We start from the raw sequence: 26,571 nt of genomic DNA on the forward strand, positions 1-26,571 counted from the left end.
AAGCAACCCACTCATACACCATAAATGAGCAAAACAGCACACACACTACATATCATACCACAACTATGAACATATATAGCACATGGTACATATACACTTCACACGTGTCACACATACCACACACACTACACACTCACATATCATATAGAGATACACATCATAAAAACACACAGATGTACCCCCACCCATATGACACACTGTGCATACACATAGAGAAACATGGTATACACACTCATACATGCATGCCATAAGCACACACACCTCCACACTATACGAATGTCACAATCATGGGTACAGTGGCAAGCCACACACACTGACCCAGCACATATATCCCAGGCCTGCTCACAAACCACACACATACACAGACATACCACATATGTAAATAATAAAGGAAGGAGGGTATAAGGACCGAGGAGTGTTCTGTAGCTGTGGAAGCTGAGTTAGTTCCTTGACTGTTTATCAGTTCTACATTCTGCCAGCCACAGGATGGTGATAACCAGGAGCATTAGCAGTGTTTCACCTCATAAGACCTTTTGAATTTAAGATTCTGATAAGGGAAAAAGTCTCCAATGAAAAGAAAATTATCTTTAGACAGTTTCAGGCTTCAGGAAGAACATTATTAAAATGATAATGGAAAATGCTTACTGAACGACCTTATGGTGCCACAGTAAATGGGAATGATGCCTATGTTTATTGAAGTAAAAAAGAATGCACTTAGAGCTAACAGCCTGAGGAGACAGAGAACAGATTAATAATGACCAGGTAACATTCCAGGCATTACAGTTTAATACAAGATTCAGTACAGAATTGGCGGAACACATTATAGCTTGCTGCAGGGACTATGGCTTCCAATTTTCCACTTCATCTATATGACACAAAAGCTTCTTGCAAGAGACGAAAAATGAACCCTTTTCCATGGAAGAGCATGGTTTGCTAAGGACCAAACGACACGCACGTACTGCAGCTCATCCTTCAGTAGCTCCCTTGCTCCGAGCGTGAGTGCACCAGGCAGCTGCACTGCAGTCTGAGGGGTGGGTTTCACCTGTCTGGATCCTCTCTGGCAGTGTGAAAACCACCCCTTGTTAGCATGGCCCGTGTTTGGGTGGCGCAGGATTTGTGAGCCCCAAGCAGCTTTGGATCTTTGGGCCACATCACTCACCTTGCTGCAGAAACACCAACAAGCTGCACCCAGGGTAATGAACGGCCTCTCTACAAAGTTCTTTAAAGTAGAAACCAGACTGTTGAGGGTCTATGGCTCAATTTTCTTGTTTAGATGCTTTGTCTGCTTTCTGTCCTGGTAACAAACATCTGAGATCAGCAACATGGACAGAGAAGAGATTCACTTTGGCTCACATACGTGGAGCTTCCAGCCCACACCATCAGGGAGACCCATTACTCTCAGATCCCCGGTGGGGCCAGCACACCATGGCAGGTCTGTGCAGAGGCAAGCCACTCACCACAGGGACAGGAAGAGAAAGAGGGAGAGTGGAAGGAAGGGGCTGGGCCCACTGCAGGACCTGAAGACTTTCTGCTGAGCCCTACCTCTGCAAAGTTCCACCACCTCCCAACCTGTCATGGGCCGGGCTGGGCCCTCAGCACAGGGCTTGTGGAAGACACCTATCCAAGCACAGACACCTACGACAACCCAGGCTAGATCAGGCATGCACGTGCACCAACGTTAGATCAGGCACACACGCGTGATGCCGCAGGTTTTTCTCTCCCATCTCTGTACTGGCACAGAACAGGCTACGGAGTCCTCGTAGGTCCATGCTGTACCACATGTGCTACATTTTTTTTCAAGTGGTTGGAGAAAGACACAGAATCCTTGTGAAAATATTAAAGGCATACCAGAAGGCATATCTTGGAGTTAGACACATTGGACACACATATAGGTAAATTCTCAAAGCATGGTTGGGTGACTACTGATTACAGCAATCGATCAGTGATATAGTTCAAGACCGCTAGAATGCAACCCGACACACAGACATATTCCTGTTGGGAAGAAGGAGATTATCCCTGTGGTTCATTAAACGCTATACATGTGTGTTGAATTATCATATTGTATCCCATAGAGAAGCAAAGATATTATGTTTCAATAAAATATAAATTTAAAATCTTTTGAGAGATTTTGTGAGATTTCAAAGGTAACTGAGACCATTAAGTAGTTATGCTTTAATCTTAGGACATATTAATTACTCTATTCCTGTGTATATGAATAACATATATTTTCAGATTTTTCCAGCTGTACTGAGGTATAATTGGCATATAGAAATTACATATATTTATATATTTACAGGTCTGGGCAATTAGGAGACATATTGAGGCCCTTTCTAATATACGTATCTTTTCTTTTTATATGCTGGAGATGTAGTTCATTGTGAAGTCCCTGGGTTTAATCCCCAGTACTGCAAACAAATTATACACAGTGTTATCTATGAATGTGTAATATGATGTGGTCTTTACTGTACTGGGGTATATTCCATGCATACCTTTTTGAGTGTTCTTTTCCTCATGAAATGATATGGAATTTTGTCAAACGCTTTATCTGCATTTGCTGAGATGATTGTATGATTCTTTCATTCTTTTAAAGCAGTTTCTCACATTTTAGAAAATGTTTCGTTACACCATCCTTAAATCCCAGGGATCACCCCTTCTTGAATGTGGTGTGTGATCCTTTTAACATGGTGTTGAATTCATTTTGCTTGTGTTGTATTTTGTTGAGGATTTTCACATCTACATTAACATTGACACTGACCTGCAATTTTTTTTGGTATTTACATAGTTTAAAGCAGCATGTCTGCCCGGCATGGCAGTGCATGCCTGTAATCGTAGCACTTGGGAGGCTGAGGCAGGTGGATCCCAGTGAGTTTGAGGTCAGCCTGGGCTATAAAGTGAGTTAAAAGCTACATAGCAAGACCCTGTCTAAAAACAAAAAAAAACAAAACAAAACAAAACACACACACACACAAAAAAAAAACAACATAAAGCAGCATACCCATAGACTGAACATAAGAATGGCAGTAGAAGAGGAAGTTGCAAAAGATATTCTTTTTCATCAAGCCTATGAAAATCTACCCCCAGTACGTGTTTCTGTGAGAAAAGAGCTGTGTTCTCACAGAGCAGGTAGAAGTTTTTCACAATCTCTGTTTATAAACTAAATATCCATCAGGTTTCCTGCTGTATAAAATGCCTCCTATCAGGGCGAGTTGCACAAACAGGTTTCAAATATTGTGGGTATTTAAAGAGACTTACATATGTGTAGCTAGAGAAAAAGTAAAAAACAACCAAACAAACTCCCACGCTCCTTCATACACCTTCGCAGCCATCTGAGAACATTACACTATTTCAAACTGAACCACACGCAGATCGTCGTAGTGACTGGGATACAGCTCCCTGTGCAGGTGCCCGACATTCTTCGAGTCGGCCCTCACGGCCATGAGGCATGCTGGCACACTGGCACGTGGGCAACTCTCCCTGTACGAGTCACGTGAACAGACTCATTCTCCAAAACGACGCCAACATAGCCATTGAATCTTTCTCGTTCTGCTTTTCCCTATTACAAACCAGACTGTCTGATGATTCACTTTGGCAAACAGGAAGAATCTCAAAATAACAAATCAAACTTTTTTCTGGCTTATCTAAACAGCAACAAATGTAAACATTTTCTTAACATTTCCTTATCTGTAAGGAATTTACTGTCGTGTATTTTCCAACATGATCATGTTGTAACAGCTGGATTTTATCAGTCCTGCCTTCTAGGGATGGTTTATCTGAAAAGGAGGAGGAGTACAGGGACGTCTGCAAAGTTGGGCTTTTGCTAATTGAGTTCTGAGTCCGCAGCCTTCCTCAGGCCCTAGGCGTGAGAAGGGCCGGGGAGAGGTGTCCAGAGGACTGACAGGTGGTCTGGCCACAGCAGCACAAGGACCTGTAACTTTCCAGCGCAAGTGCGCCCAGGCTGTTCCAACTGCTCCCTGCTTCCCCTGCTGTCCCCTGAGACTCCTGTCTGGAGGACAGAACCAGCGCAAGGATGAAGGGTTAGCTTGAAAGCAAAGGGAAAGAGGCCATGCTGCGGGCACAGTGCGTTCCGTACAAGGCACACACTCTCTACCCTCCGGGAGGCCCAGACAGTACTTGGGAGAACTGTGAAAGGCGCACATTTTGGGAACCTCCAGGCCATGTATGAAGTAGCTACTTTTCACCGATTTTTATTTGCTCACCAATAACTTTTCAAGAATATACACATGCGTGTGCTTGCACATGTGTGCAGGCCCCGCACCCCTGTGCATTCTGCACTTTCTGCAGTTCTGTTTTCCATGCTTTCTGTGGTTCTGCAGGCTCTCTGAGGGCAATCCCTGCAACCAACAGGTATCTCTTGAATGTCTACCTTGGGGAATCTGTGTTTACAGAACACATCAGCGGGCCTCGAGGAAAGCCCTGCCTTCTCTGTGTCATACTTTTCTGACAGGGACTATGCAGCATACAGTCATCAAAGCCTGCCAAACTGACTTGAATCAGGGTCCTTCAGAGCATATAACACAGCATCATCGAATTCTAGTTTGGTGTAAGTGCGCTCAAACTGTATTTTTGCGGTGTACTTCTGGGGACAATCACGTCCTAACTTGCATTCAGTTGAGAAGGAGTTGCATTTACCAGTGGTTCTCCCATGTGCTCTTGCATGGCAATACCCTCCACGTCCCATGGGATGCTGCTTTCCAGGTGCACCCCACCCCCATTCACCGGAAGTCCAGGTCTGACAGACGCTGTTCGAACGTGAGAAGCTTATAGGCACCAGTTCCAATGCGTCTAAGATGAGATTTACTCTCTCTTGTAATATAATCCTATTTACTGGCATGATCGCTTTCCTTTGGTAAAACTGCAATTTCCCTTTCAGTTATCAGGAAGGGTGTGTCTGTGTGGACCTCCGCCTGCTCACTCCGCGCTCCGCCGCACTTCCCTTCTCCCCAGCTCTCCTCGGCACACTGCAGGGCCGCCTAGTTCATCTTCATTCATTTGCATTCTCTCCACTTGAACACTTCGATTTTTCCCTTATACACTTAATTGTATAATTTCTCTGGTCAAAACCCCTCAGATATTCCCCATTCCCCACTGTATAAAGGTGTCCAGGTGAGGCAGCTCAGGTCTCTCCGTTTCACCCATAACCAGGTTCCATTTTCGTGGCCATAATTACCAGTAACCGGGAGGACAACTCAGAGTTGCACTTTAAGGAACAGGCTATTGAGTTACTATTTTAAGCACTAACTCTCCTCTAAAGACATAAAGAAGTGTCAAGAAGTTGACAATAACTCCTTGTAAAATGTAATGATTTTTGACCCAGCTAGAAAGTTAATTACGCATACGCCAAAATTTCATCCAGCATCCAGTAGTACCATAGAGTTAAACTTTACCTCCAACAACAGACGGTAGTCCTCAAACGGGGAGGGACCATGAGACTGTCACAGTGATCGAGAACACACTGTTAATTAGTAGGTGGGGAGGACGGTTGCTGAACATTACTTAGTCTAGGAAACAACTGTCCTGCCTCCTGCACAGCTTTTTCTTTTCTAGTACTGGAGACTGAATCTAGGACCTCTGTCCTCAGCTATATCCCCAGACCTACTTCATTTTTTACTATGAGACAGAGTCTTGCTAGGTTGCTAAGGTTTCCACCAGACTTGAACTCATGAGCCTTCTGCCTCAGCCTCCCAAAATGCTGGGATTATACGCATGCGCTACAATACCCAGCTTCCCTATACAACTTACAAATACTCACAGGACACCCAGGTGGGTTAAAAACAGGTAAAAATGGTCTCTATAAGTTTAAAAAATCCTCTTTTGTACAGTGACATTATGAACTGACTCTCTCAGAAATACACCTGAGGTACAAACAGACAAAAAATTCTAGTGAAATCTGTTTTGAAACTAATCATGAATCTTTTAAAGTGCTTCTTACGGGAAAACATGACCATTCTGAAAAATAGCATGCTTTAAGATAAAAGCAAAGACAGGTCTGTCCATCCAGGCATGAAAGCTAAGAGAGGGAGAATTAGCAGAGAAATAGGCACAAGGCAACAAACACACAGGAAGAACAGGTCCTACTAACATCTCCCCTTCTTTGCCCCAAGGCTGACATTTGACAGGGATGCACTGGCATGGCCATGCCAACTTCTGAGTGACTGATTCTTCCTGGGACAACCTGCCATGTCTCCAGGCCTTCCAGCTCCCTAGACTCTTCGCTCTCTCCCAGGAACTCTGCAGACGTTACATTGATTTAGCAACTGCAAGGCCTGCCCTAGCATGGCCGGGCTGAAGACCCTCCCCCAGCACCACTGACAGGTGTTTGTATCTACCTGTTAAAACAACCTCATGCCCTGTGTCTGTTTAACTGTGTCATGCCCAGTGCATACACTGGATTTCTAGATGAGAGGGCCAGTCTCCCTGCTGAACGGGATTCTGCCCAGATGGGTACAACTTGGTTCTCTCGCGGTCAGAGGTGGAAATGTCACACTGGCTCCTCAGTACAAGGTATTCCTGCAGTGGCCTTTCTCGTTCGGCTTCAGTAAGTGAGACAAGAACATGGAGCTTCAGGGAAGCAAGAGTTGCCCGAGGCAGCTGAGTGGAGGTCACAGCAAACCCAGCAGAAATGCGGATGACTTGGAGTCCAGTGACGTTACATCTAACGGGCCTTTCCCTAAGAGGTCAGCTCACGGCTGACTCAGTGCAGGCAAGGCCTTTGCCACTGTGGGAAGAAAATGCAAGCTACCTGGAGAGCTTTGAGACACTGCCATGTTCAGATTAGTGGTAAAGGGAATAAATATATAAGTACTAAGTAAAGAGCTGAAACCTCAGTGGCTCTGACAGACTATTCTGTATTATTTAAAAGTTGGCTACTTCCCCTCCCTGCCAAGAACCTCACTTGCAATTATTTCAATCGTACCACAACCTACTCTACCTATTTGCGTAGCTCCTCTGTGCTTTAAGAGGATCGTAAGGTGAAGATTCAGATTTTTCTGTTCTCATGCACAGGAGGACTTGACCTTTCCCAAGATGATTCTCTTGAGGAGAGAAAGACCCTCCGAACCCAAGGAAAGCAGTGGACCTGTCACAGGGCTCAATTTATAGAGGCACAGAAGAAGCCAGGAAAGTGACACTGTGTGGAACGTTCTCGATAAATAACCTCAGCTTTTGTATCTCATGTGATTTTAAAGTCGCTCTGAAAGCACACCGTTCCTCTGTGGAGGGGTAGGGCTGCTAGGTGCCAAGAATTCTGGGCCCCATGTTTTCACATCCTGTGTTATCCTGTGATGGTGTTACCTCCTGTGGTTAAAAAAATGCGGCAGCTATGATTCCTGATCAGCTGACCTTAGGACAGGGAGATGCTAAGCTGCACTTAGCACAATCATAGGAACGCTTCCAAAGTAGAGGTTCCTCAGTGTAGTCACAAGATAAAAGTCAGACAGGCTGGCCAGGTGAACAAGGTTTACTATGGCAGGGACTCTCTGTTGCTGGCAGAGGGAGCAGGTCAAGATCTAGACCCTGACAGCAGACTCTAAAATCTTTGAGATTCACCCCACCTGACAACCACAAGAAAAGGAGACTTCCGTTTTAAAAGCAAAAGAAGCTGGATTCTGCCTGTAAGACTCAGTCTGCAGGACCCCCACTTCCAAATGAGAGCACAGCTGGCTGACTCAGGTGTCAGCCTGAGCAGACGACATCCACATCACAGCAGAGAAACGAGTTCCTGGCTCCGAGCTACTGATACTCACTAAGGCACTCCGTGTGTGTGACATCGTTTACCGATGGGTCGCTGACACCCTAACATCAATGAATGTGCTGCACTTACTGAGAGGCTAAAGAACAAGAAACACAGGGTCCTTTCAACAGGGGCCGAAAAAGATTTTCAAAAAGTTTGTGTTTCATAGGAAACACTTAATAAAAAAGCAAAAGAAGGAATTTTCTTATAGATTGAATGTCATTCCCCTAATGTCAGTAACAAGGCAAGGATGACCACGCTTATCAATCCTATTTAATATTTTATGGGCAGGTGTAGCCACTCAATTAGGTAATAAAATGAAATAGATGACACCCAGATGGGAAAGGTTTAAATTAGCTGTATGCAAAGACACATGACCTTGTTTATAAAAGATCCTAAAGCATCCATGGGGGAGTGCTGTGGAAAGTAAGAAGTGCAGCGATTTAGGATATAAGACCAAGATCCAAAAGTAAATCATATTTCCACCTAGGAGCAAAAACCATTCTAAAAATTCAGTACCGTGGGTTGAGCCCAAGGCCTTTGCATTGAGCTGCAACCCCAACCCAACTTTTATTTTGAGACCAGGTCTTGCTAAGTCACTGAGTTACTCAGGCTGGGCTTGAATTTTACACTCTTTTAAATGAATTATATTTCACTAATGTACTTCTCCCTTTTATTAACTTGAAAATTATAAAATTTATTTTATTACTTTAGAAGGTTTTTTTTATGAATTACCAATAAACTACACTGGTTTGTCAAGAATTGGTGATACTCAGTGTGCTGTCATTATTTTGGGATAACAATAGTATTTGTGGATCATAAAAAGACTTCAGGACCACTTTAACCTCATTTACTCTTGTTTTATACAGTATCTTATTTCATATAGTAGCATATAGTATCATATTCATGCATTGTAATTCTTTACTCAAATTTACAAAGTGCATTATTATTGATTTATACAGTCAATATTAATTACATTTCCCAACATAGTAACTTTTGCATGATCTTTATACTTTATTACATTTTAATGCTTCTTTCTAGGATAATTTCTTTCTGCTGAGCTCAAAATATTTTTGTTCAGGTATGCAGATAATACATTTTCTGGGTTATTATTTTCCTGGAAATTTTTTACTTTTTTTTTAGCACCATTTGCTTGCTATCAAATTCTAGATTTCTGCCAGGCATGGTGGTATATGCCATAATCCAGAACCACAGGAGGCTGAGGCAGAAAGATTACAAATTTAAGCCCTATCTGGGCACTTAGCAGGATCTTGCTCAAAAATTAAAAAAAAATTTTAAAAGGCTGTTACATAGCCCAGTACAAAGGCCCAGGGCTCAACCCCACAGTACTGTAAAATAAATAAATAAATAAATACCTACATTTTCAGAAACTTTTATCACCTTGAAGGTTTTACGGTTGCATTGCGCTTTCATTTTCTTTCAAGAAGTCAGCTGTCAGTCTAGCCTCTGCTCTAAAAGAAGCTATCATTTTCTCTAATTGCTTTCAAGAGTTCCTCTTTGAAAGGTTTCTTCCTTTGTTTTCAGGAGGGATGTTATGATCTGTCTATGTGTGACTTTTATATTTATACACCAGTTTCACTGGTTGCTCACATAGATTGTTTGATCTGTAGCTTCATAAACTGCTTCAGTTTTGGAAAATCCTCAGCCATCGCTACTTCAGATTTTGGCTCTGGCCCATTACTCTGCTTTCCCTTTCAGACTCAAAACACTTGGCTGATTGATTCTTCCACTGCTTGTTCTACCGTTGGCTCTAAGTGATTAATTCTGGGTATCTTTTCTTACAAGCTATGGTCCACTTCAGTGTTATTTTACTCAACTGTGTACAATCTGCCTGTCTTAGTTACTCTCTTTGTTGCTGAGACAAAATACCCAACACCTAAAGTTAAAGGAGGAAAGGTTTATTTAGTTCACAGTTTGTAGGGGTTTCAGTCCATAATCAGTTGGCTCCATGACAGAGTGGCACATGGCAGAGGGGAAATATTCCATGGCGGGCAGAAGGTAGCAAGCAGTGAAGCAGCAGCAGCAGCAGCAGCAGCAGCAGCAGCAGCAGCAGCAAACGCCAACACTAGTCCTCTTTCTGTCCTATCTATTCTATCCAGGCTACATGCTCTTAAGGCAAGTATCACTCACACCCAGGGTGGGGCACCCTTAATCCTACCAAGAATTATGCCAAACCAACCAATGGACTAATTTAGTAAGCACACATCCTTGATCTCAGCATCACACATTTTATCACAGCATCACACACTCTGCATGCAGCCACCTCTGAAAAGCACCACCTATGACCTCATGAGGCTTTGGGAGGACATAAGCCATAGCATTGCTATCAAACTTTTCCACTGAATTCTTAATTTTGATTTTATATTTTATTAGCTCTAGCATTTTTGTGATTTAGTTTCTTAACAAAGTTAAAACATATTAAAGATAACTGATAAAAATTTATCCATGTATCTAAAAATAAAGGTAATTTTCTCATAATGCCACTGTTTAAATTCCCTGTGATCTCTTTCTATTGTCTGCTATGTATTTTTATTTCAATACGCTGCTATTTTCTGTGTGTGTGTCAGGTCATTTCTTTTATGTAAGAAATAAAAAGAATTAGTGTTTCTTATCTATGTTTTGTGTATTGGTGTTAAGCATCTTTTCATGTATTTATCAACCATTTATATGCCATTTTTCCTGAAATATCTATTCCAATCTTAGTGCTTTAAACTGTTTTAAAGTGTATTCTAGATATCAGTCTTTTGCCAGATTATATGGTTTGTAAACATTGGCTCTTGCTCTGTGCAGCTTATTTTCATTTTTTAAAAGTATTTTTTGAGGTGCCAGAGAGGGGCCAAGATAAGTCAGCGGTGGAATGAATAATCTTTTTAACAAATAATAGCTGTAGTTCTTACCTCAAACAATATCCAAAATTTAACTTTAAATTGTTTAATATAATTTAATGTAGATTTGCATGTAAAAGCTATAGATTTAAATCTTAAATAAATAAATGAGGATGCAATTTTTTCTCCTTTGAGACAGGAATACATACATAATACAGAATACATAAACCACTAATCATCAAGGAAAAACCTGACAAATTAATACAACTTAATAACTTCTGCTTGACAGACACTGGTGAAAATTGAGAAGGGAAACCATCACCTGTCTACTTGAATGGCTCTAATTAAACAGCTAACAATGCTAAGTGGAAAATTGGAACTTTCACACTGTCCTGGTGGGAATGCAAAATAGTGTCACCCTGCAAAACTGTTGGGGAATTTCTTATAAAACTAAGTATGTAAAACCAAATAATCTCCCTCCCAGGTGTTTACCAAAGCGTAACAGTGCTCATGCAAAGAATCATGCATCTCACTTTGGTTTTAGTCCTCAGATGCAAAGCTAGAGATAACCCAGCTCCGAGTGGTCAACAAACTGGGCTACATCCAGGCTCCAGAGCACCACTCAGCAATAGAAACAGAATGGATTACAACTTCAAAAACAATATGCTGATGGCAAAAAAGCCAAGTTTAATATAGTTACATTTAAAGGTCCAGTTATTTAAAATTCTAAGATAGAATTAAGCTATGGAAATGGAAGTAAAACTGACAATAAATAAATAATAAATATCTCTATGAAGGAAAAACTACTGGTTTTTGTAACAGTAATGGTTTCTTATGTACATAAACAACTGTTGCATGTGACAGTCAACTATTATGAGAAAACCTTGAAAGATATCATGTTTTAGATCATTAAAAGTTTAAAGTTTTGCTACTAACTTAATGAAAGCTATTCAGTGAAACTCATTGAGAGAATTTAAATATTTCCTCCGTTGTGTTTTACGTTCACAGATGGGAAAGTCATTTTGTGCGGATACTGATGACTGTGGCCCTTGGGTGTCCCACTCCACCCTGACACTTCACGATGTACAGCCTAATCCCCTGTCACCGCTGATTTCTTTGGACCTTACACTCTGCTTTGCTTATCTGTGGGGTGGCCAGATTCCTTACTTAAAGGGTTATTGCAGCCAGGGCAACTGTGGAGTTGCTCCTGCAGAGGTACAGTAGGAGAACATAGAGGCACAAGAATTAGGCTATTCCCCGAGTTTTCTTACTACTGCTTAGCTATGCACCCGTTCTTGGTTGCCTCCCTTTCTCTGTCTCCCTCCTCCCTTTTCTAGCAGCATTGCTAGGCCATTATTTCTTTCGTGTCCCAAGCACAACAGAGTACATGCATGTGTCTTAAAAGTCTGGTCCTGGGAGAACCTAACAGAAGGCATCGGTTCACACCAACATGATCTATAAATTCAGTATCATCCCATCTACAATGCCGTGTGTGTGCATGTTTGTGCGTGCGTGTGTGTGTGTGTGTGTGTGTGTGTGTCTGTGTGTAATCCAATAAGATGAACCTGTCAGCTTCATCAGCAGCAAGCAGACCCTGAAGCAAGTACTGAAGCAGAAGTGAGTATTTTAGGAAGTGACTCTGGGAAAACCACCAGGGAGCGGAAATGAAGAGGAAGGCTCACTAGCGAGGGGTAAATTATGGGTGCGATTCCAAGCACAGTGTTTTTGAAAGCTACGTTAACTCAGTCCAGTAAGACTTTTAGAAATAGCGTGGACCACATGGAATTGTGAGGCCTGAGCTGGAGGACTGATGCTTCCGCGTCAGTCAGTTCACAGGCAGGGTTGCCCGTGGAGGACATGTACTCACTGTCACTGTGCTCCTTGTAGGTGCAGGGCGGGTGATGGGCTCCTGCAGCCCCTGAGAGAAAATTCAGTACCACTGTCAGAGGGAAAGTGGGCCTGGAGGACTGGGAGCAGGGGCGTGTGAACAGCATGCCCGGCATTTGCAGGAGCAGTTAGAAGACAGATGCATTCTCCTCGGGAGCTGCCACTGACCACACCCCAGTGCTAATCCCAGAACCATCTGTGTCACACAACTGCTTTCAAGCTACCAACAAAATGTGCAGAGTTGTGGGAAGGAACTTCCACAAGAGGATGTGCTTTCAGAGGAGGATGTCATAGATGAGAACTGCTGCCATGAACAACCATAAACAACCGCTGACAGCTGCCTCTCCTGGGGGCTTCCCCCCAGCACATCAGATGGTGCACGGTGCCACAAACCTCCGCTGTGTCCCAAGGCCCAGTATCAGAGGTATCGGGGCGCTGGCTTTGTCTTTCAGTTAACTTGTGACTCGGCAGCATGTCTGTTCTGAGTCTTGATCATATCACTTAACAAAACTAAACTTAACTACTTTTTAGGATAAGAGGATAGCAGTACAGCATGTCTCATTTAATCGTACCTCACCTACTGCACCTGGAAGATACTGAGTTTTGGGGTGCTATCTTTATTTCTGTAAAAACTGAAGGGTGCGGCAAATCTGAATGGAGCAGGTCTTATTTTATGTCTCTGTGCCACATTTTGGTAATTCTTGTGATAGTTCAAACGTTTTCATTATTATTATATCTGTTACAGTGATCTGTGATTAATGACCCGAGGTTACTACTGATATTGTTTTGTGAGCCAGGAATCATTCTGAGATAAGCGTGTGAGCTCAGCTGATAAATGTGTGCGTCTGACTAATCCACCGAGCAGCTACATCACCCTCCCTCTTCCTCCCCGGACCTCCCTATCCATGAGACATTGCAATATTAAAAATAGGCCAGTTAATGATGTCTAAGTGTCCAGGTGAAAGGAAGAGCCACAATTTCTTGCGTTAAGTCAACATTTAGACTTAATTATGCTTAGTGAGGAAGGCATGTTGAAAGACAAGACAGCCTGAAAGCCAAGATTCTTGCACCATGCAGTCTTATAAATGCAAAGGAAAAGTTTCAAAGTCAATTAAAAGCTCTATGTTAGTGAATATGCAAATGATAAGAATGATGGTAAGAAAAACAAACATAAACAGATATGGAAAATGCTGAGTGGTCTAAATAGAAGATTGAACCATCCACAACATTTGTTCAAGCCGAACCCTAATCCAGAGTAAGATCTCAAATTACTTCAGTTCTACAGGGGCAAGGAAGCTTGGAAGGAAAGTTTGAAGCTAGCAGAGGTTGTTTCATGAGATTCGCGGAAAGAAGCCATCTCTATAGCACTGAAGTGCAGGGTGAAGAAGCAAGTGCTGATGCAGAAGCTGCTATAAATTATTCCCAGGAGATTCCACTAAGATAACTGAGGAAACCTCATACTGGAAGAAGATGGCCTCCAAGGCTCACAGATGGTGAGGAAGAATCAATGCTTGGCTTCAAAGTTTCGAAGAACAGACTTGACTCTCTTCTTAGAGATGAGTAAAATAATCTCAGGCTGATGCCCATGCTCACTTAGCATTCCAAGAAATTTTAGGCACCTCAATAATTATGCTAAATCTACTCTGCCTGCTCTCTAAAAGTGGAATAAAGCCCAGATTACAACACACGTGTTCACAGTACAGTTTAGTGAACATCTTCAGCCCACTGTTGAGACGTGCTCAGAAGAAGACTCATTTGGACATATTACTGCCCTCTGATGATGCGTCTGGTCATGCAAAAGCTCCGATGGAGATGTATGATATCGGTGTTGTTCTCATGCCTGCTAAGATGACGTCCGTTCTGTAGCCCACTGACTGAGGACTTATTCCAATTTCAAGTTTCTATTAAACTATATTTAAGAAATCCATCTCATAATATTACAGCTGCCATAGACAGTGATTCCTCTCATAGATCCTGGCAAAGACAATCTAGATGTCATCAAAAGCATTTGTGACTCATAAGAGAAGGTCAAAAGATCAATATTAACAGATCAGAAGTTGATTCAAACCCTCATGATGACTTTGAAAGATTCAAGAATTCATCAGAGGACCCGACTACAGACACGGTGGAAATAAAATGAGAGCGAGAGTTAAAAGTGGAGCCTGAAGACGTGACTCAGCTGTGCAACCTCATGCTGCAACCAATGGGCAAGAAGTCGCTTCAGAAAGTGGTTTCTTGGGGCTGGGGATTTAGCTCAGCGGCAAAAGCGCCTGCCTGGCAAGCGCAAGGTCGTGAGTTCGGTTGCCGGTACCGGAGAAAAACCAAAAAAAAAAAAACCAAAAAAAACAAAAAAAAAAGAAAGTGGTTTCTTGAGATGGAATCTAACCCTAGTGAAGATGCTACAGATACTGCTGAGATAACAACAAAGGATTTAGAATATTACACACATGTTGATTAGTTGATTAACTGCTTAGTTGATGAGGCAGAGGCACAGTTTGAGAGGATGGACTCCAAATTTGAAAGGAGTTCTACTGTAGGTGAGATGCTATCAGACAGTATCAGTGCTACACAGAAATGTTTCATAAAGAGTCCACTGATGTGGCAGACTTCACTATCTTAGTTTAAGACACTGCCACAGCCACCCTAATGTTCACAGTCATCAACATGCAGGAAAGACCTCCTCCCACAAAACGACTGTGACTCCCTGAAGATTCAGATTGCCTTTCTCAGCAAGAACGTATTCATCATTTGAGGTATTTATACTTTCCAGGCAAGAAAATAAATCCCCCTTCAGAATCTGGTAGCTTAGTGGCAGAATCTTAATCAGTTGATTAATGATTGTGAGTTTAGTAAAAGCTGTGGAAAGTGGGTTCCCACAGTCCCATCTCCCCATAACCTAAATGCCTCCCCCATCAGGTGATGGTGCAGGACGGGTGGCACTCACTCAGTCCTTCCCCAAAGGGCCTAGCTGGTAACAAAGGTAAGAAAGAGGGAAAGACCGTTGAGTTTAAATTCTCTGGCAGTTTACATTCTTCTGCAATTTTTAAGTTAGTTTACTTGCAACTGAACTGATCTCCAGCCCCTTTTGAAAATTTTGACCAGCGTTTCACTAAAATGCTAAGTCATCCAGGCTAGGCCAAATTTGTGATCTTCCTGCCTCAGCCTATCAGAGCCAGGTATGTGGTGGCTCTATACCCAGCCAACTGGAATCTCATGACTTTGTTTTTCTCCCAGTGCTGATGCTCAAGCCCAGGGCCTTTCATGTTCTAGGCAAGTGCTCTACCAGAGCTACCTCCCCAGCCCCTGGGAAAGGTTTCTGATTTCATAACTAAGGTTTATATGGTTGTAATTAAAGCTTTCTTTGGTTCTATTTTATAACTATTTGGAAAGCAAACACATGCAAATGCATCTATGCAGAATGCATTGCTTTTCTCTGAGTTTTCCGAGGAATAGGAACTGAAAGTGAAATGAAACGTGAGCACGCCCGCCTAACATGTAAAAGTATATAGAAGACAGCAAAGGTTAAAAATTCAAACCTGCGGTCACCCAGCGTCACTGCACTAGGCACCCCGAAGGAGGAACTGTGTACTAATTTTCCGCTGCTCCCATAACAAAGAACTCCAGCCTAAGAGGACTGAAAAACATTTCCTCACAGTTCTGGGGCCTAAAAGACGGAGATCAAGACATGGGCAGTACTCGTTTCATCCGAGACTTCTCCCCTTGACTTGCAAGTGGTCCTCTTCCTCAGTCTTCATGAGGTCTTCCCTGCATGTTTGCTTGTCTCCTAATGTTCTCCTCTTACAAGGACACCAATCCTTTCGGTTACAGCCCAAACCTACGGCCTCGTTTAACCTTACTCCCTTCTTTAAAGGCTGTACCTCCAAACAGTCATGTTATGAAGCACTCGAGATCAGGATTTTCAAGTATGGATTTGGAGGCAGGCACAACGCGGCACGCAACAGACTTCCTGCGGGAGGGCCAGGCTCTGGCCAGCGCAGAAAGCACTGTTCTTTGACAGCACATAGGACAGCCTCGTGGCTCTGATGTTTGACAAATCCTCCATGTTGTGGTGCACTGACCCACCGACATCACGCAGTCTACACTTGAAATGACCGTATTGTGAAGTATTTCCCTCTATTGCTCTGAAACAGAATATTAGGGTTTACAGCCTCACCATTTCCGTCTCTCTGTATAAAGGAGTCCTGCTGCGGAAAAGGACACTGAGAAAAATGATTGTGAATGTCCTCGGAGGCGGAAGAAAATGAAACGTCAAGGCTGAATATAGGGCAAGGTAACTCAGTTGCCTCCCACAGTGCATTCTGGGTGAGCGAGCTACATGCATGGCCTAGCTTCCAGGGTGTCTGGTGTGTCAAGGATGGCTTGATTAGACACCTGGATTGGGATATGTGTGGCGGCCTCTTTCCCGGTGGTATCCCACCAGGAAAAGCAAAGCTATAGCACAGACATTCGCATATGCTAGAAAGTGAGTGTGTGGACAAGAATGTGCTCCACTGTCCACATGATCCACCTTTTCAACCATCTCCTTGATATTCCCTTTGTATGGACCACCCTTCCGAGAGGCACAGCTTGGTGTGGAGCATGCACAGGTGGTGATGGTCACGAATCCCTGTGCTACAAAGAAAAGCTGAGAGAAGAAGGTGAGCTTGGAGCCACGCCTAGCACATTAGCTGTGAGCTCCCCTAAGACTTCGTGGGCGATCACTCTTTGCCCAGAGTGCTCTATGACATGTTGGGGAGAATCAACGGGGAATGGGTTGTCTTTGCCTGGCTTAGCCCAAGACTTTTCCAAGTGTAATTCTAACCATTTCTCTATAAAAAGTGGGATCTGTGGCAAAACAATTTGTAAAATGCTACAGTTATGCTCTCTGTGTGACCTTCATAGATGCTGCGGGCATAGTAGTCCTCCCTTATCTGAGACTTTGCTTTCTGGGGTTTCAGGTCGAATCAAGCTTTGCCTAAACATATTAAACAGAAAATTGCAGAAAAAATTTGTGACCTGTGTGTGATTCTGAGTCATGTGATGAACGCTTGCAGCACCAGCTCATCGAGAAGATGGTTCATCCCTTTGTGTGAATGTGCACCCGACCCACTCTTCCTCACTCAGTGTCATCTTAACTATCAGGTCAACTGCTGTGGTATCAGAAGTCTTCTGTGCAAGTGAGTGCTATTTTGCTTAAAAATAGCCCAAGGTACAAAATCGATGACATTGGCAATTCTTATGCATCCTGAGCATGCTCTTCCAAGGATTCTGTGTGCATTCTGAGCGTGCTCTATCAAGGAAAAGTCATAAAGTGCTTCCTTTATGCGAAACAGTGGACATTTGCAATAGCTATGTACATATAGAGAACATACTGTAGTTTGGTACTATCCACGTTTTCAGCCATCTAGTTGGGGTTTTAGAATGGATGTCCCATGTGTAATGGAGGATTATTATAACCCTGTAATAGCGAAATTTCTTGAAATATCTTTAATCTGTGGTTCCCACACATAGTCACAAACTTTAAAAAAATGAAAATTGAGAATGCCTATGGAACCACTGTTGTAGACTGTGTGGCCATGGCTGTTTCCTCCCAGGAAGTCACAGGCAGACGACAGGAAGCACAGGGAAGATAGCACTGGTGGCCATGTTGGGCCTCCGTGACCTTTACCTGTTCGACAGTAAGTCAGAAGACTCCTAGAATTTCCCAGGTCAGATTTTGGTACTCTTCAGAATAAATGAAATAAAAGGCAAGTTCTTTAGGAGATGGTTTTCTAATGCCAGGAGACATGATTTATTACAGCTTTTCCTGGGAAAATGGATTGTGAATAGCTGATTGCTTTGCAGGTGGAAGTTCAGGGACATGGAATAAGAATCTTTTCAGGGATCCTTTCCCACGCAGAACATGAAGAAATAAGACTGTCTTATAGGATGTTCTGTGATTTACCTGCTAAATCTACACCAGAGCAATGAAATACCTGCCATATGGCTTAACATGATAAACTCAGAATGAAACAATATATTTCCCACAGAAGATTCAAACCTACCACCAGCACAGGAAACTGACCTTGTACACCTATTCTAAAGTTTCCCATTCTTTTGAAAAAGAAAATTGCACCAATATATATTTCAGAAACTGTGCAAAGCAGATCCTTGAAATAAAAGTTCAAAACAAATTAAAAGTATCTATTGTGTTTTTATATGCCTTGTATCACGTTTAAAAAGAAAAAACCCAAACAAGGTCTTTCTTTCTCACTTGGTTTCTAGACTGGGGTGGTGGGGCGGAGAGGGTAGTATGTGCTGGACTGAAAGCTCCTGGTGAAAAGTAGCAATTTAAAAGTTAAGTTTCTTTGCACAAGGACAGAATGACCTAATCTCCTGCCTTTCCTGTGGTAAAATCTATGTTTTCTTTTATGACTTCACAGTCTCCACTGTCATTTCTGTTTTATGATGACTTTAATAATGGAATAATTAATTGGATGATTACCATCTGGTCCTCACCATATTACACTTCTTTTTCCTTTAAGGAATAGCTCTTCATCTACCCTTGCTTTGGGAAACAAACAAATCTCTCATCTCATCTTCTTTTACTGCAGCGTAAGGGATAATATTAAAAGTGCCTGATCCTTGGGTGTGAGACCAAGATTAGGTGATAATGAATGTTAAGTCAGTTTGATCACACCTGGCACAAGAAAAGCTCTGAACCAACATTACTGTTGCATTAACACAGATTAGTTTGGGCCCGTTAGTCTCCAGCAAAGAGAAGTGACACCAACAGACGGATTTTGATACTCCTGATGGAATAGATTGTATTCCAGGGCAGATGGTGTAGCCAGGGATGGGCATCAGCAAAAAGGAACCTTGGAGCCAGAAGGCAAGTGTGGTGGAGAAGAGGTACACTAATGATAACCTCACATACACGGGGACCTCAGAGGTCATAAATATTCCCTAGGTAGGAACGGTTTCTTACCATACACAGTGGCGCTGCCTTGATAATATCTTCCGCTGTTTGCTTCCATTTATAATGCTGGAAGGTCCTTGATGGCTAGTTTTTCAGGTAAACAAGGCGCTAACCCATCAGGAAATGTCAGAGAAACTCTTGTGATTGTTGGGAATAGAAGAAGAGGTGAGCAGAGGCGGTGTCATAAGAGATCTGCATGTCGCAGCCCTGCAGCGTGAGGAGGCCCAGGGTTTAGGTTAGTGACATTCACACAGGCAACAGGCATGCATTACTGATATGCAGCAATGTCTTGCATGTCGCCGAAGTGGGACATGTAGTAGTCTGAGAATGTCATAATGCCCCTTGTGTTGGGTTACAGTGGTGCGATCAAGTAAACCTAGCGATCTGGAAGTGGGAAATGGGAGATCCCAAACTCTGGTCATAAGCGCAGAGAGAAAAGTATGAAATGTGATTGCAGATGTGAAGGGTGAAACTGTGCTGTGTACTCTGCATGATCTTTTCATTAAGACCACGCCAAAGATTACGGCCAACACAGGGCAGACGGAATGCTGAGTCCCACAGCCAAAGCCGTCCAAACTGTTGTGTTTCCGACACCATTGCGGACCTCAGTATGAGCCGAAGTCCAGCGATAACACCATTTTCAGGGTCAATCCACAAGTACGTATTACTCTGGTGCACTGGCTCTCCCAGACTGAGTGTTTGGCAGGAAAGCTGCAACAGGAATGACTTTGAGGTCACACCTGTGTGGCGTGGGACAGATTATTAACATGAGTCTTTGGTGAGATCACCCACATTTTGATTTCTTATTTCAAACAGTAGACCATCTACTGGGAAATGAGACAGTTCTAAAGGCTTGGTCTAATTTAGTTGCATAATCAAATGCTTTCAGTGATAACTTTTCTCCAGCACCATCCACTGCCCTCACCCCTTCTTTGTCCAGCTTCACTTGTTATCTACAAATGCAATCTTTCTCACTGTCCTGAGCCTGTCCTCTCATGCTTCATACCCTCAGGGCCTGGCTTGGAAGAGGACTGTGACTCATCTCCTGTCCGGATGAGTGAGTTCCTGTTGCCTCTGAGATCAGCTAAGATGGAATGAGGCAGCTGGTTCTGACCCTGGAGAGAGGCCCTTTCATCAGGATCAGGAGAGGAACACCTAACAAGTACAAATAGGCTTTTCCTGTTTACCTCTTCCCTTGGCGTACGTAGACCCTCCTGGGTTTTCTCCAGCAGATTTTGTGTGCACGCTGCACATGCTCTAAGCGCTTGGTCTGTAATTCTAGCACTCCGCTTGGAAGTGCTCCCTCCTGCCTGGCACAGCAGCTTCCACCAGGGAGAACACTGACGCGTGGCTCTTCCGGGTGAGGCCCCCTCCCGTGAGGCCTGAGAAGACTAAGCTTAGCACCCGGGCTGAGTGTCATGGACCACCGTTTACAGAAAGTTTGAACATTCTGATGATGACATTTTAAGGTTTGATAGTGAACACAGATGCTTTTGGCTTATGATGACGTTAGATTCTGATAAATCCATTATAAGTTCGAACTTCCACAGATCAAAAACTCATTGAATACACCTAACCTCCTGGACACCGTAGCGTAGCCATAGCACACTGAAGAGCGTTAGTTATCTCTCCAGCAATCATGTAGCCACAGCTCACTACCACTGCCCAGCATCACAAGCGTGTCACACTGCATTTCAACAGAGAAGGAAAAGACCCAAATTGTTTGATTCGTACTAAATGTGTATAGCTTTTGCACCGTGGTAAAGTTGAAAAGTCAAACGTTCAGCCATCATAAGCTGGTGACTGCCTGCATTTTGAGAAGAATGCAGTGCTCTGCTTTCTGAGGTGATACATCTTCCGGAAGTTATTCCAAGCAGCAGGATGGCCAGAGAGGCAAGGGTAAGCTGCCTGAGGGTGACAGTGGCATATGCAGATGTTTTCACGCTCACGGGGCTGGGCAGACCAGAGTGAAATCCTGCCTCATCCAAAGGAGACATGGGGGACTGTGCCAGAGCTCGATGCATTGTGTAAGATTCCCATACTGACTCTGACTTCATAGGTATTGTGGGCTTGAGTACTGTCTTTGAGATAGTGAGCACCGGGGTTCAAAATGTTATTTACTTTTTTATAAAAAGGCTTAGCAAAAATACGAAATACACAAAAAAGTATTAGCAAGCAGCTTTCAACTTTCCTCTAAGCCTCACCAGACTTTTCACTTTGATTAGAAGCACTGTAGACAGCTCATTCCTTTGTCTGCAGATATTTGTACAGGAGTCATTGTGCCTAGGCCCACAGCAAAAACTAGACATGCAACATAAAAAGGTGTCCCTGGTCACCGCCACTCAGTCTGGGAAAACGCGTAGGATGGGGCCTTACACAGCAGGGCACCTGCTCCAGGCAGGACGAGGCTCTGCTTTGGGCACAGCTTGTGGAAATGGCGCTTAAGCCAAAAGCAGAGCAGGAGAGAAGCCCAGGAGCTGATGCCCCCAAGGCAAAATCTGCATGGGCCGGGCCCCTGGGCAGCGGAAGAGCTCGGGGGCCCCAAGACACAGCCCTGAAGGAGGCAGTGTCTTCCTACAGTCTTTCCCTGGATGGGTCATCAGCCAGTTTAGCACATTAAGTCAAAAGCTGTTCAGATTCTATTCACCTGAAAATAACGGTGGAATTGTTTAACCGACACTGGAATTTGTTACTTCTAATAAACTTATCGCTCCCTGGATACCTGTTCAGCGTTGTACAAAGTGCCTCCATTCAACGTGAAAAGTCGGGTGAGGCTTAGAGGAACGCTGAAAGTAGAAAAATATTTTTAAACAGTAGAAAGTAAAAAGAGGCTGTTTTCGTGCAACTTAAGTCAGGCAGAATTCCAGTCACTCTCTTTCTCACTTAACAAGGAAAACGTCTGTGTCTACCCAAAAATCCAACAGAAGATAAAACTGCCTTTTACTAGCCAGAGACACACTGGGAGGTTCTGCGTTCAGCATCTCTGAAACATACACCCCATTCTGCCCTATATACCAAATAAATTGGGTCATGTGAGTAGTCAGGAGTCTCAAATTTCAGGCAGTTGCCATTTTAAAAGTCCACTGTAGTGCTCGCTCCAGCAGCACATATACTAGAAAGTCTACTGTGTGCATGTGACAAATTAAAAAGATATTTGATGATGACCATACTGAAGCATATAGAGCACTGAAATGAGTATCACTGCTGACGCTCTGATGAGCTACGCCAGCCCCCTGCCCCAGGCTCCTTCCCCCTCTGATGCTCTCCCTGTCTCCTGTCTGTTCTCCCTCTTGTCCCAGGCAGTCCACGCTGGGAGCCCAGCCTTGGTCCTGGTCCTGTGATCCACACTGGCTGCCTTCAACCCCACGGCTTTAAGTACTCAGGATCTGTTGATGATTCTTACCTTTACTTTTCACAGAGACCCTTCCAGCCCTGCAGGCTCCTCTGTCCAGTGAGTGGTGCAGAGGCCTAAAGCCTGCAGATCTGAACTCTGAGTCTAGGTGCAGAATAATCACTTTGCTTTAGTTAGCTTAGGCAAGGCCTTCAAGACTGTAAATTTATTTTGTTTGTTTGTTTGTTTTTGTTTTTCTTCCGGTACCAGGAATCAAACTCATGACCTTGCACTTGCCAGGCAGGCACTGTGCCGCTGAGCTAAATTCCCAGCCCAAGACTGTAAATTTAAATTACTGAATGGACACAGGGTGAACACAGACTAGCACAAACCATTCAATGCTCCATGTATGCCCTTTATTCATTCCTCACATACTCACTTATTTATTGAGCATCTTTATTCCACTGGGGAGAGACAGATGGATAAACAGGGTGTGTCCTGAGATAGTGGACAGTTCAAATCCCAGAACAGGAGCCAAAACAAACACTGTGGCTATAGGCAAAATCTGGCCCTTACCCACTCTTGAGCGTAAAGTGTTACCAAAATACTGCAATGCACATTTACTTCTTTGCATATTGTCTGTGCTCTAGAATGACAAGAGTTGAGTAGCTCAAAGAGAGACAGTATACCCGCCTCTTGAAAGCTAACATACTCACTATTCTGTCCTTTACAAAAGAAGCCTGCCAAACTCTACTACAGAGAAAAATAGAGCTGATGGAAGGAAGCAGGAAGGAGGCTGAAGTAAAAGTGCAAGTGGTCATGGTGATGACCCTCAACTGGGCTTCAGGCACTCCCCCAAAGAGGGACGGGCGAGAGGAGGCAGGAGGATTTTCCTCCACCTGCTGTCTTCAGTCTGCTACCCTCAGTGACATGTGACACTGGCTCTGCTGGGATAAGAGGGGACTGCTGTCATTTCTGCAGGCTTACAGTTTAGTTTGTTTAGCTGTATCATCTGCTATCATTTGTTTTCATTTTAAGAAATATTCAACATGAATAAGATTATTCTCCACACTGGATTAGCTAGTTATGCATACAATGTATAATTTGTCATGAGTTGTTTTGTTTGCTCGTTACATATAAAACATATATCATGAACTATTTCATGTAAATGATGGAGTTTTTCAAATCATCACTGTTTGCTGCATATTAGAAAGGTTAAAAAAAAGGTTAAAAAAGATAGAACTCGGGTGACAGTGCAATATAGACCTCCCCAGATGTACGTTGCTTTTACTCTGTGCTTGAATTCTACTGGTGGTCAAATGAGAAGTTCTTTCTCATCGTTTTATCTAACACAATGATTATCCGTAAGTGCTCAGTGTTCCCATCTCTCTTATAGCCACAGATACAAATTTAAGCCATTCAAAATGAATCTGCTGTTCACAGCCGCATGAATATGCTATGTATTATTCTGCTTAGAATGTGTATGAACTGTGGTGTCACAGCAGCAATTTCCATGCTTATTTAGTGAAGCCAAAAATCAACTGCATGCAATTTGCTACACAAACGTATTCCTTGGGTCAGAGCACAGCAGCACTGAATGAACTACTAACAAAGAAAAATGCTATAAATAAAAAGGCTCAGAGAAATTCCTGCAGGAACTGTGCCATCTCATCATTCGGGGAGAAATAAACATTTGGTAAAAAGTTACTAATCTTAGCATTTTTGTGTTTGTACAGAAGGCACAGGTCAGCTTGAATCCGTCCGCTTACAGAAGTTCGGGAGTCTGGTCACTGACTTACTGTCATTGTTCTCCAGGAGTCTCTGAATCAGCATCCACAGACATGGCAGCAGGGGAGGTTTCTGCACTCCCTGCCTTGTTGTACTCAGCAGCCACTTCCCACAGCAGCAGAGCAGAGTTTTGCCACACAAAGTAGAAGCAAACGTGTGCCATGGTCCCCCTAAAGTCAGAGGGGGCGAGGCAGTGCCTGCTGAACTGGGGGATCATTTTGGTAGACCAGTTACTAACTAGATTTAAGTGTAATCATCAGACAGATGTTTCAGAACGATAGGTTGAGGACTTCTGAAAACCCACTCTCACATATGGATAGGAACATTGTCAAAAACAATGAAAACCAACCTTTCAGAACTCTGGGTGTTAACTAAGGCTCGCAGCAACCTGAGGAGACGAGTGCAGGCAAATGCTCGAGGTCAGTGGGAAGAGAGCTGCGGCGTGTCTCCCAGACCTGTGTGCCTTACCCAACCCCCCCCCCCCCCAGAGCTTCCCAACACACGAGCTGTGAGAGCTGGGGCGTGCTGGAAACCACAGTAAGGCAAGGCCTCACCCACAGAACTTCCGCTCTTTGCCTGGAGTTCCGGTGGAATGAACTGTGGCCCCCAAGTGTGCTCACTCCCTAATTCCTGGAACCTGTACTTACGTTGCCCTAAATGGCAAAGGGGCTTTATGACGTCACTGAGGACTGTCAGATGGGGAAGATACCCCGCATCTGTGGGTCCATCGTAAACACAGCGATCCTAATACGAAGGCTAGACTCACAGAAGGATGGAGGCAAAGGCGGCAGTGATGCCATCATGACTGAGGAATACAGACAGTGTCTGAGAGCAAGGAAAGCCCAGGGGTGGAATCAGTGAGGGGAACACAGGCATGGAGGGATGCCTTAATTTCAGCACAGTAAGGCCCATTCTAGACTCCTGACTACCAGAACCATAAGATAACAACCTTGTGTTGTTTTAAATCACTAAGCTTTTGGTAGTTTGTTACAGCAACAATGGAAACTCGCCAAATTTTGGTATCCAGAAATGGAGCTCTGGCTTTGGGAAAGAGGAACATTTTGAGAGCCATGACAGAAAACAAACAAACAAACAGACTTTCTTGAAAAGATTTAAGTAGAAATGTAACCATCATAGCAGCTGTTATGGGGGCTCTGAGGAAGTGAGGAGCATGGTGGGAATCACCTGAATCACCTTAGGATATAATTAAATTATCACAGACATACTGTTGGTAGAGGTATTGGTGGTGAGGACTCAGAAGGAAAAAAATAATATATTTTTCAAAGATGAGAAAAGATTTCTTGGTAGACAGTGGCAGAAAGCTGAATAAAATTATGTATTTTACAGTTACCTGGAACCAGGGCTTGTAAATAAGAAATTGTTTATTTAGGAAAGGAGATTTCCATGAAAAGTGTTGAAGGAACAGTCTGTTTTTTCTTGCTGCCAACAGTAAAATAGGACAAAAGAGTGAGAGCAAGAGCAAGAGAGAGAGAGATTCACAGAGAGACTGAGACTGAAGAAATGAATTGCTAAACCATCAGACATCAGGATTTCATGATATGAAAATTTCTCTGCTTATCTAGACTGTAAAAGATGCTAAATTTAGGAAATTTACAGTCAAAGTGTGTTCTGTAGAAAAAACAAAGTATTTTCAGGTTAGTATCTGAACTTTCTAAGAATCAAAGGTAGACTAATCACACTGGGGCTCTTCGTGGAAGCATTGATTTGATTCCACACAAACACAGAGCAGGAGAGCAAGCAAGCACATGGGTACATAAATATGACACTATAAACAAATTTTGTTTGAAACATTCTTTTCCACCTACCTTAAAAGACAACTACACAAATCAATAATTATATAAATATGCTATGGATTTATAATGTATAGGTAAATAGTTTGTATAAAATTAATAGCATGAAGATGGCTTTAGGAAAAAAAACTGTATTAAAATAATGTTTTTATATGCTATTGAAATTAACTCAAATTTACTGGAATTATGTGGCCTTAAGT

General features: G+C 43.2%; 1 protein-coding gene and 2 long non-coding RNA genes across 4 annotated transcripts in view; 1 reads left to right on the top strand and 2 right to left on the bottom strand.

The window, feature by feature from the left end:
- Positions 1–26,571, bottom strand: part of Gabrg3 (gamma-aminobutyric acid (GABA) A receptor, gamma 3) — a gene marked incomplete at its 5' end in the record, with an annotated part of 533,703 nt that overhangs the window by 91,711 nt on the left and 415,421 nt on the right.
- On the bottom strand, positions 776–25,033 carry LOC102025618. Its single transcript, XR_001232043.1, has 4 exons — positions 24,910–25,033; positions 22,164–22,227; positions 1,160–1,294; positions 776–1,057 (listed from the first exon to the last, which is right to left on the bottom strand). It is a non-coding gene; the product is annotated as an uncharacterized LOC102025618 (long non-coding RNA).
- LOC102025394 lies at positions 12,601–18,637 on the top strand. Its single transcript, XR_264746.1, has 3 exons — positions 12,601–12,907; positions 17,442–17,660; positions 18,328–18,637. It is a non-coding gene; the product is annotated as an uncharacterized LOC102025394 (long non-coding RNA).

This window comes from Chinchilla lanigera, unplaced genomic scaffold (genome assembly GCF_000276665.1).
Source record: "Chinchilla lanigera isolate Chin_1 unplaced genomic scaffold, ChiLan1.0 scaffold00132, whole genome shotgun sequence".
Lineage (NCBI taxonomy): Eukaryota > Metazoa > Chordata > Mammalia > Rodentia > Chinchillidae > Chinchilla > Chinchilla lanigera.